Genomic DNA, 10888 nt, shown 5'->3' with positions numbered 1-10888 from the left:
TATGTGTGATCTTTTAACTCTTAGGCTAACGTTCACCGTAATTATGTCTTAGCTACCATGATTACATGTTTTCCTTTGGCCAAGCATGTTGCACCCTTTGATTACCTTGATCATGTTTATGAATTATGCATATGTTGAAATGACCAAAGACCGACTAACCATGGGCTAAGGGGGAATATCACACATGTTTGAACTTGCCATCATCAAAGGGGAAATTTCTTAGAACCGAGCTGATGATGCCAAGTCCCCTTGTTATTTGATTGTTTGTTCTTAGTTGAAAATGATTAGTGATTGAAACAATCAAATGGACTTTCAACAATGATTCAAGATGATCAAGATAATCAAGAAAGTCAAGCTGATATTATCCTAGCCTTAGTCGAAAAATGTAAGAGTAAGTGTAATATTCTCATTCAAGTCAAGTTATGGCAAAACCATGCAACAGTACGTTGTACTGTGGTTTCTGGTACTACTGTATGGAGGACGTTTTTCAACAAATGTTTTAAGTGTTAAAACTTTGCAAATTTCAAACCTTAAACATTTGAATCTTCAAAAGCTTGAAAACAATCTGAAATTTTTGAGTCACAAATCCACTTGAATAAACCTCTAGATTTGTGCAAACACCTTTTACATAAATGGTAAGTTACACTTGTCAAACTTTTAAAGTGAGAAAAGTTTTTTGCCATTTTGGTAAAAGGTCACATGTTGAGTGTATTAGCTTAAGTTTTCTGATTTCTTAAGCCCCAAGCCTATAGTCTAACACTTACCATCACTCAAAGCTACTATTTTTATATTGGATTTAATTTCCCTAAGTTGTACTTACTTGAGATCAAATCTACTATAAATAGATTGTCTTAGTCTTATTTATTTCTCAAGACTTTCCAAAGCATTTATTGCAAAACATTGCAAATCATTTGGCATTTAAAGCTTAGTTCTTCAAGTGTTTGCAAAACGTTTTTCAGATTTTTAAAGTCTTCATTTGTTTTCGAAAAAGCTGTAAAACCTCCAAGTATCAGTTCGTTGTACTGTGACATAATGAGTTTGTTCCATGATTCTCGCATTAGATCTTAATTGTTATCTCCATGTTCATTTAGTGAACTCTTGAGATTCAAGATTCTGTAACACCTTGAGATAGAACCCATAAACTCTTGAAGCGGAGTAGCTTTAAGTTTGAGTGCAACCGGAGTAGGTTGGCGAGTTATTTTCATTGTAAGGGGTTTAGTAAGTTTGAGTAAATTTCTAAACAAGCAATAAAATAACGGTTGGACGTAGGCCTCGGAGTAGAGGCTAAACCAATTTTTAAAATGTCGTTTGTTTGTTCATTTACTTTTACGTTCTTTCACTTTGCTATTTCTCGCTTGTACCTAGTCAAGTTCTGTGTCACAGTCACCTATACTGTGACATAGAACTGTTGTACCTTCTTGTGAACTTACATTTAATTAAGTCTCTCAAGTTTTGTACTTCAATATTCTTTACTTAAGTTAATCAATTAACCAAGTTAAGGATAAAATTTTTAAAAGGTACACTTAATTCACCCCCTCCCCCTCTTAGGTGTTTATCGTTCTTAACTCTTCAATATTTAAACATAAGACACAACATGATAGGTGAATATGCAACATGCCAAAAATATGAATGAGACATTATTAAATTTATTATACAATCACCATGCCGTTACGAGGACACCCCAAGATATACCCATAACCACCAGTGCCAGGGACACGCCCATGGCACCACAACTAAAAAACAGGTACCGGGACACGCCCAGACGTACCGGGTTCGAAAACCAACCGGATCCCCTGCCAGAAATCGTGTCTCAACCGCACGAGTCCCTCCGTACTCAAGTCATTAATGTGCACATCCCTCTTGGAGTGGGAAGCTCCAAGAGGCGACTCAAGCGTAAGATGGTCTCCCAACCGTCTTACGTCTCCTCAACAACAAGTATCTCCACCAACAAGTTCCAACTATCATATATATCAGTAAATGCATCATAATTGATGCGTGCTTTATTTATACACTTATTCTATCATTTTGCACGCATTTCTATGCATTATTGAGTAGCGTTATTGTAACACCCCTTTCTTACCCGGCCAAGGTAATCTAGAGATGTTACCATCTCAGTTTCCCGAGGCGGTGAAATCGAAGTTGCAATTATGAAACGATTAATAATAATAAAGTATTTAGTTGATTACATGGCCATAATTGAATAAATGAAAGAATACAACTCATGACTATTATGATATTCTAATCATTTATGCTCAACTCGAATGTCAGCACGGCTCGTCCCTTCTCCCGCATGCTACCAATGCTAACCTATAAACAACTGCTCCCCATATGATCGGAATCATATGGATCGACATAGGCCACCCCGGAAATAGGTGACATTTACACACACACACACACAAACGTCAGTTTCAATACATAAATATAAGACATGACTCGATAAGTAGAGATGCGACATAATAATTTTATGAATTAGACTCGAATATGAAATCACCAAACCGGTACCGGGACACGCCCACACGTACCCAAAACCACCGATGTCAGGGACACGCGCACGACATCACACCTCACACAAAGGTACCGGGACATACCCAAACGTACCGGGTCCGGAAGCCAACCAGATCCTTTGCCAGACGTCGTGCATCAACCACACGTGTCCCTCCATAACTCAAGCCATTAATGTGCACATCCTCCTTGGCGTGGAAAGCTCCAAGGGGCGACCCGAGCACAAGACGGTTTCCCAACCGTCTTACGTCTCCTTGATACGTGCAATTTATATAGACTTTTTAGCTTTATTGCACGTATTTTTATGCCTTTTTGTATTGCTTTGTATTGCAAAATGCCCCAAATTGGCTACTTTGGTTTGTAGCAATAACGTGTTTAATAAGCCTTTACAGGATGAGGAAGAAGATTTGGATGAACCCGACTTCCGTCTCTCAAGAGACGATCCCCCGGAATTAGAATTGGAAGATAATGAGATTGAAGGAACAAGTGATGAACTTGATCGTTCCTCAAAAAATAAAAAGGAGAAAACCAAAGTTATAGATGATGATATTATAACATTGAATCAAAATAAGGACTCCCAAACTAATGTTATAGGTGATGTTACTATAACATTGGATCCAAATCAAGGTGTAGAGTACGATGTTATAAACGGCTCCAATACAACACCCAAATTGGATTCAGGGGGAACTTCCTCCAATTCCAAGCCAAATGAAGTTGGGTCAAGCTCAAATAACGATGAAGAACCAAGTACTTCAACAAAGTGGAAATACAAGAGTTCACACCCCATGGATAATATTCTAGGGAATATTAAGAAGGGTGTTCAAACTAAGCGTTCCTTAAATAACTTCTGCTCTTTCTACTCTTTTCTATCCATGATCGAACCAACAAATATCAATGAAGCTCTTGAAGAATAAGATTGGATTATAGCTATGCAAGAAGAGCTACAACAGTTCGAACGAAACAAGGTTTGACATTTAGTTCCTAGACCAAAGGATCGAACTGTCATTGGAACAAGGTGGATCTTTAGGAACAAACTAGATGATGCCGGAGTCATTATCAGAAACAAAGCAAGATTGGTGGTCCAAGATTATAATCAACAAGAAGGAATAGATTATGACAAGACTTTCGCGCCTATTGCTCGTCTTGAAGCTATAAGACTTCTGATAGCATTCGCAGCACACAAAGGAATGAAGCTCTTCCAGATGGACGTCAAGACAGCATTTCTAAATGGGTATCTACAGGAAGAAGTCTTCGTTGAACAACCTCCTGGATTTAAAAATAGCAAATTTGAAGATCACGTCTTCAAGTTAGATAAAGCTTTATACGGATTGAAGCAAGCACCTAGGGCATGGTACGACAGATTATCTAAGTTTCTACTTGACAGTGGATTCAGTAGAGGATCCGTTGATAAAACCCTATTTTTAAAATCCGAGGGTTCTGACCTTTTGGTCGTTCAAATCTACGTCGATGACATCATCTTTGGATCGACCAACCGAAGCCTATGCAAATATTTCTCTGAATTGATGACTTCCGAGTTCGAAATGAGTATGATGGGAGAATTGAAATTCTTCTTAGGACTGCAAATACAACAAACTGATGAAGGCATTAAAATCCATCAACAGAAATATATCAAGGAATTGATCCGGAAATTTGGAATGGAAAACTCTCATGCTATGCCTACACCGATGGTTGCAGATAAGAAATTGACATTAGATGAAGACGGTAAATCAGTTGATGAAACTACTTACCGTGGAATGATTGGGTCACTGTTATATTTGACCGCAAGTAGACCCGATATTATGTTTAGCGTATGCGTTTGTGCGAGATATCAATCATCTCCCAAAGAATCGCATATTTAATTGGAACGGCCAAACTGTATTTATGGTATCTGATGGAGTGTAACTTCGATCTAGTCGGTTATTCCGATGCCGACTACGCAGGATGTTCTCTAAACAGAAAAAGCACGTCGGGTGTCGCCACGTTTGTTGGACCGTGTATTATTACGTGGGGTTCGAAGAAACAAAATTCGGTTGCTCTCTCAACTGCTGAAGCCGAATATATCGCTGCAGGACTGGTATGTACTCAACTATTATGGCTTAAACAACAATTACGTGATTATGGTGTTGACGTAGGATGTATTCCTATTTTATATGATAATACTAGTGCAATAATAATTTCTAAAAATCCCGCACAACATTCACGTACTAAACACATTGAAATAAGACACCATTTTATTCGAGACCATGTTGAGAAGGGGAATATAAAACTTGAATTTTGTAGTACGGAAAAACAATGGGCAGACATTTTGACAAAATCGTTAGCTAAAGAACGATTTGAGACTTTACGGTTGGAAATTGGTTTAATCAGTGGTACCTAAGCTTCTGTATATTTTAATTTCCTTATGACTGACTAGTTTAAGTCAAGATTGTATGACTGTGTCCGTATATTGCGTTGCATGAATAATTGCGTTTATAGGAAAATATTTATCATAATTTCTATTCGTTGTTTAGAATTTAATTGTTATACAAACTTATTCTTTGAACAAAATAGACAAGATACACCATATTTTTATTTTTCCAAATTGCACAAAATTCTCCTAAAATAGCTTCACAAAATCATACGTCTTATGTTTTCTATTCCTAAATATACTTCAATTAATCTTTCTTTCCATATCTTATCTTTTACCATATTAGTTTGATCACCTAACATCCTATTCCTCCCTTAATTCTTATCACTATTTGACACTTAACATAATTGATCACCACTTGCCTAAGATCTAGACCTAGACTCTTATAATTACCCCCCTTCGTTGCCGTGTACACCTTACCCCACTTGCCCACTTTTTCTCTTCTCAAAAAATTACCACAATCTCATCTTCACCTTCTTCACTCAACCATCACCATCATCATGAACTCTCACCATGCAAAAACACGATCATCAACACGACATCAACAAAGCCGCCACTTTAACAAACGATCATCACCACTACCATCTCATGATCCTAATTCTCCTAGCTTTCCTTCACCTCAACCAAACTTATCTACACCTCTGTTTCACGGTCGGGACGACACAGTGTCCGAGGGAAAAAGACGCCGCCTTTTTAAAGGGAAGAATAAGGTAGTTGTTGATGAGGGTGACGATATTGAGGAACCCGAGGTTATTGTAAGGAATGGTATTACACGAACTTTACTCCGGGATGTTTCGAAAACCGCAACAAAAGAAGGGTTAAATCGAGCCCGGTTGACTCATGACGAAAGCATCCTTGTTTCTCGTGTTTTGAGGTATTATATCCATGGAGGAAGGTATTATCCCAAATCTTGGTTGGTTAATGTTCCCGCCCTTAAGTTTTTTATCGATTTTCTTGATTTTCAAGGGTGGAGTCACATTAGTCAATTTTCGGGTCCAATTTATCCTGTTGAAGTTGTTCAATTCTTTGCTAGTGTGTCAATTAAGAAAGGGGTCTTGCATGCGTTGGTTAATGGTGTTGATCTGATGGTCTCTGTTTCGGATTTTTGCTCTACTTTTTCGGTTCCCGATGACGGAATTGAAATTAATCCGAGTCTTGAATGGTCCAATGTTGTTAGTGAAAAGAAGATGTTGGTTAAAAAATATTTTGAGGAGGTTAGGACGGACGGTGGGAACATTGTTGTTCGTCCTCTCGGCAAAAATTAAGTTCCTCTTAAACTTTCTTTGGAACACGGTTGTGCCGAGAAGGGGAGGACGAGATAAGGTTTCTAGTTATGAGGCTATTATTATCTACTCGTGGTTGGAGGGACAAAAAGTGAATTTAGCGAGTCTTGTTTTACATCGTATCGTCCAAATGAGTCTCACGGTTACCAAGGAGAAATTTAGTACAACAATCGACCTTTCATATGGGTATCTCGGTTGTTAGAAGTGAAACAAGTGGTGGGACGGGATAGCTACGGTGTAAGTGCAAAGGATTGTATGTGTGATCGCTTGATTAAGCTTATGGGTCTTGTGGTTGATGGACCCGAGTTATTACTTTTGAAGGATGTTGAAAAGATTCCGAGTGATTCGGGTTTGGGGGCAATGGAGGCAAAATTGGAAAGTTTTATGACCACTTTAATGGAGAAGTTTGAGGAGCAATCCACTAACTTGGCTACGGTTTTATCGCAAGTTGGACCATCACGGTCTATAGAGTCGGGTTTGGATACTTCTCGGGTTCATGCGTGGATGGGTGAGGTGGATAAGAGGTTAATGGGTTTTGAGAGGGAATTGAAGGCCATCCGTGGGGAAGTTTTCCCACATGGAGATCGTCTTACATTTCTCACGAGTCAAGGCGGTGCTTTGGTTATGCACGGAAAAGCTATGGCAAACGATCAATCACTCACATTGGAGGCGACTAAAGCTTTGTCCTTGAAGGTACTCAACTTTGAACGAAGTCTTCAAAGTCTTTCCCAACTTGTGCGGAGCTCATTTGATCGTCTTGATGCCTTGGAGCATCGTACTCGACCCGACTATGCGAACCCATACAAAACCCGCAACATTTGACCTTCCCTTGCCTTACCATAATTAACTCTTTCTATTTTTAGCTTTCTTTTTCTTATTCTAGTGGTGTGTTTTGCAAACTTAAAATTCGGCCCATTTTGGCATATACTTGTGGATTATGGCCCAAGTATCTCTTTAAACATGTGTTTCATTCGGCCCATTGGCGTTAACATATTTTCTTAAAGTTTGTATGATAATTAATCCTCTAGATGCTTATAGTTATGCGTGCTAAATTTGTTCTTTATGACGTTTTATCTCATGTCTCGTCTTATATTATTCCAGTCATTTTAGTTTTGTTCTTAACTTTTCGATGATGTCAAGAGGGGGAAAGAACGTCTATGGTAAGCATCTACGTAAGCTTGCTCCTTGTCAAGACCAATTGTCTCTTAAAGTTCTTAAAAGTTTCGATTTTATGTTAATCATCTTGATCTTGCGTTGATCTTTATTATTAAGATGACGGTATTATATTGAGGGGGAACTCTTTACTTAGTCACAAAATTAGAAGGCTTGCCATCATCAAAAAGGGGAAATTTGTTGAACCATATAGTATATATGTTTATGTTTTGATGATGTCAAGGTGCTTTATAATTTATATACTCATTGCACGTAATCGTTTGTCTAAGTCTTTTAGATTCGACTTATCTAATACAAGCAAAAAAGGAAATTGTGATGGAAGTATACAATAATCAAGCCTCAATTCAAGCTAAGATCAAACGATGTGAAGATTCATTCAAGATTTATGTGAAGACGAAGTCCGTCTAAAGATTAATCAAGCTTGGATGATGACGTAGCCTATACTCGAAGATCTCCCTGAAGATTAGAATAGTATAGGTGATTATCTCGTAATGGTAACCAAGAATGAGTTTCTTGAATTGGTAAAGTTATAGCTTTGCAGCTATAACATTATTAGTAAAAGAGCTCAATGTTATAGCTCTCCTACTATAATATTGAGATGTTGAGTTTATTATACACGACATATAATGTTTTAAAATTGTTTTAAAAATTGTTTAAAGTTTATTTTAAATGTTTTGATAAAAGTATTTATTTAATAAAGCCCGGTTTAGTGCGGAGTTCGGTTTTATGTTGAACGTTGACTAGTAGTCGTTTTGGGTCAACTTATGAGTTGGACCATGCTACTAATTAGGGTTTCAACAAAGCCTCTCTTAAAACCTAAATTCTAACCCATATATTGAGCTAGGGTTTACACGAGTCACGAGGCATATGAGCCGTGACATCTCGTGTAACCTAAGGTTTATTTGGTAAAGATTTTATTCTGTAAGGAATATCTTTACATATCTTGTATATCTTACTTAATATGTTTGTTCATGATAAAAGATATTCTTGTTAAAGAAAATCTTATCATATCTTAGAATTTATAGTAAAGATAATAATTGAATAACTTATATTCTATCTTTTGGAATATTCTTTATTATCTTTTAGGCTTTTAGGAAAGAAATAATAGAAGATATGATTTGTTAACATATCTCCTATTTTCGGCCATTAGGGTTTCTAAAAACCGAGTTGCCCTATTCTTTCCTCCCTATAAATACTTTGCTCTTTGCAACATTTAAAAGAGAGACCTTAAGCATAAAAATTAATTTAATTTTTTACGAAGCAAAACCATGTATTTCAAGTAGAAAAACGTTTTTTCTATTTTTGAAAGGTCGTGTGTTTTAAACTCGTATATTCATTTGTTAAGTTATCGTTATAAGATAATAGTGCTTATTTGATTTCTTACTCGTTCATTAACGTGAACTTTTAGTAGAATCATTAGTGCTTTCTTATTAGCGTAAGTTAGTCATTCGAGTATTTAACGGTACTCATTGAGTTACAGCTAGAGTTAGTTGTACGAGTTGGGTTAGTAAATTTGTAATCCGTAGAAAGGTACTAAATTTATTAATCGAGAATAGTGGACGTAGGTTTCGACTTGTGAAACTGAACCACTTCAAAAACCGTGTGTCTCCTCTCTTTCGTTCGTTTGTTTATTTTGTTTTACATTCATTAGTTGATTAGTTAAAGTTTAATCAATAAACTTTAAATAATCAATTATATACACATAATTGAAAAAGCTTTAAAAAGTTTTAAATCCTCAATTCCCCCCCCCCCCCCCTCTTGAGTATTTTGCATCGATAGACTCTTCAATAATTGTAACATATTTAGTTGAGTGCACGCTTCTAAATAACATTAATTTGGTTAACTTTGTTCCTGGATCGGAAGATTGGAATAAACAGACCTACTATGAACAGTAGACTACCCTAATGAGGATGGAAGTTAAGTTAGTGGAAATTTAGGGTGGATAGCGGACCGGAAGGACATTTCCCTTGCCCTTCTCACAGTAGATTGTCTAGGCTATTTGCAACCGAGTCGATAAACTGCCATGGTGAACCGAAATCCTGACATACTCTCTCTTATCTGATATCTCATTTTCTCACTTTATTGCTCTTGCTTTATTTTTCTTGCCTTTAATCCCTAGTAGTTTAGAAAACCAAATTCAAAATGCTACATTTGTGACTTAGATAGTCGGACTTACAGATAGATACCTTGCATCCCTGTGGAGATCGACCCTACTTATCACTAGCTTCTGTTAGTATATTTAGGTTTTATTTTTGGTACATAACGACCGTATCAAATTTTGGCGCCGTTGCCTGGGAGGCAATAGCCGTGTCTGTCTGTTGTATTTCATGTATCTCTTTCCGTCTCAGGGAATTTTTATTCCTTGAGACAGTTCTCACTTATTTCTTTTAGTGTTGTGTATGCCCAGGTCTAACAGGTCAGAATTAGTTCCTGCTGATCCTGAGCCAGAAAAATCCTTTCGGCATAGACTCAGACTGCAAAGGAAGATTCAAAAGGAAGACTTGAGTACTTTTGAACCCGAGCTACAACATTTTCTGTTTGTAGAAGATCCGTATTGTGAAGAAGACAACTTTATTTCTGCTATAAAGCCAGTAAAGATGCCTAATATTACGAGTCACTCAGAGCCCACAACTGCCTCGATCCCTAAAGGTTTCAGTATTGCAACAGAGGATGGTAATACTTTCGACATTAGACCGTCCTACATTAATCTGGTCGAACGGAACCTATTTCGGGGTGTGGCGGGTGAAGATCCGCGAAAACATATGGAAGTCTTTACTGACTATTGTTCTACCATTTCCGCCACTAAGGGAGTGACCCAGGATAAGATAAAGAAAGTCCTGTTTCCTTTTTCTCTGACCGATGGAGCCCGTGAATGACTTACTGATCTTGATCGTACTGCAGCCGGTATTACTGAATGGGAGAGCTTGGCCCTTGCTTTTTATAAAAGGTATTTTCCTCCACAACGTACTAATCAGCTGAGAGGGAAAATCACAAGTTTTAAGCAGACACCTGGCGAGAACTTGTATGAAGCTTGGTGTCGTTTCAAGAGGTTGGTAAGGTCTCTTCCTCATCATGGTTTTGATTAGTGGTTTTTATGCAACCAGTTCTACAATGGGTTGTATGATGACCACCGTGCTATATTGGACGCCTCATCTAATAGGCGATTTCAGAAGAACAATGACGATGATAAGGGATGGGGTATCATTGAAGAAAGGGTGACCCATTGTGCTGAGTATGGGAACCTAAGAGGAGGTATTCGTACTGTCTCTTCAGTAGATAGTGCAGTTGTGGCTCAGCTGGAAGCCATGAATGCCCGTTTTGATAAGCTGGAGTTGCAAGCTGCTGGTGATCAACAGACGGTTCACTTGTTGACTAGACAAGAAGCCGTTACTTGTAAGAGATGTGGGAGTAATGACGGTCACACTGCTGTTGACTGTCTAACAGAGAAGGAGCAAGTCCTTGCCTTTCAGTAATATAGGCAAGGATGAGGTTCCTATTATAATAACCAGAGTGGAGTCCATCT

The 10888-nt window shown here is 37.8% G+C and overlaps 1 non-coding gene across 1 annotated transcript; it reads right to left on the bottom strand.

The window, feature by feature from the left end:
- Positions 1-10338: 10338 nt before the first annotated feature.
- On the bottom strand, positions 10339-10444 carry LOC141603755 (small nucleolar RNA R71). Its single transcript, XR_012525611.1, has one exon. It is a non-coding gene; the product is annotated as a small nucleolar RNA R71 (small nucleolar RNA).
- Positions 10445-10888: the final 444 nt, after the last annotated feature.

Source organism: Silene latifolia, chromosome 9 (assembly GCF_048544455.1).
Source record: "Silene latifolia isolate original U9 population chromosome 9, ASM4854445v1, whole genome shotgun sequence".
Taxonomy (NCBI): Eukaryota; Viridiplantae; Streptophyta; class Magnoliopsida; order Caryophyllales; family Caryophyllaceae; genus Silene; species Silene latifolia.
Note: the sequence above shows the minus strand (reverse complement) of the source record. Positions and strands in the feature narration are given on the sequence as shown.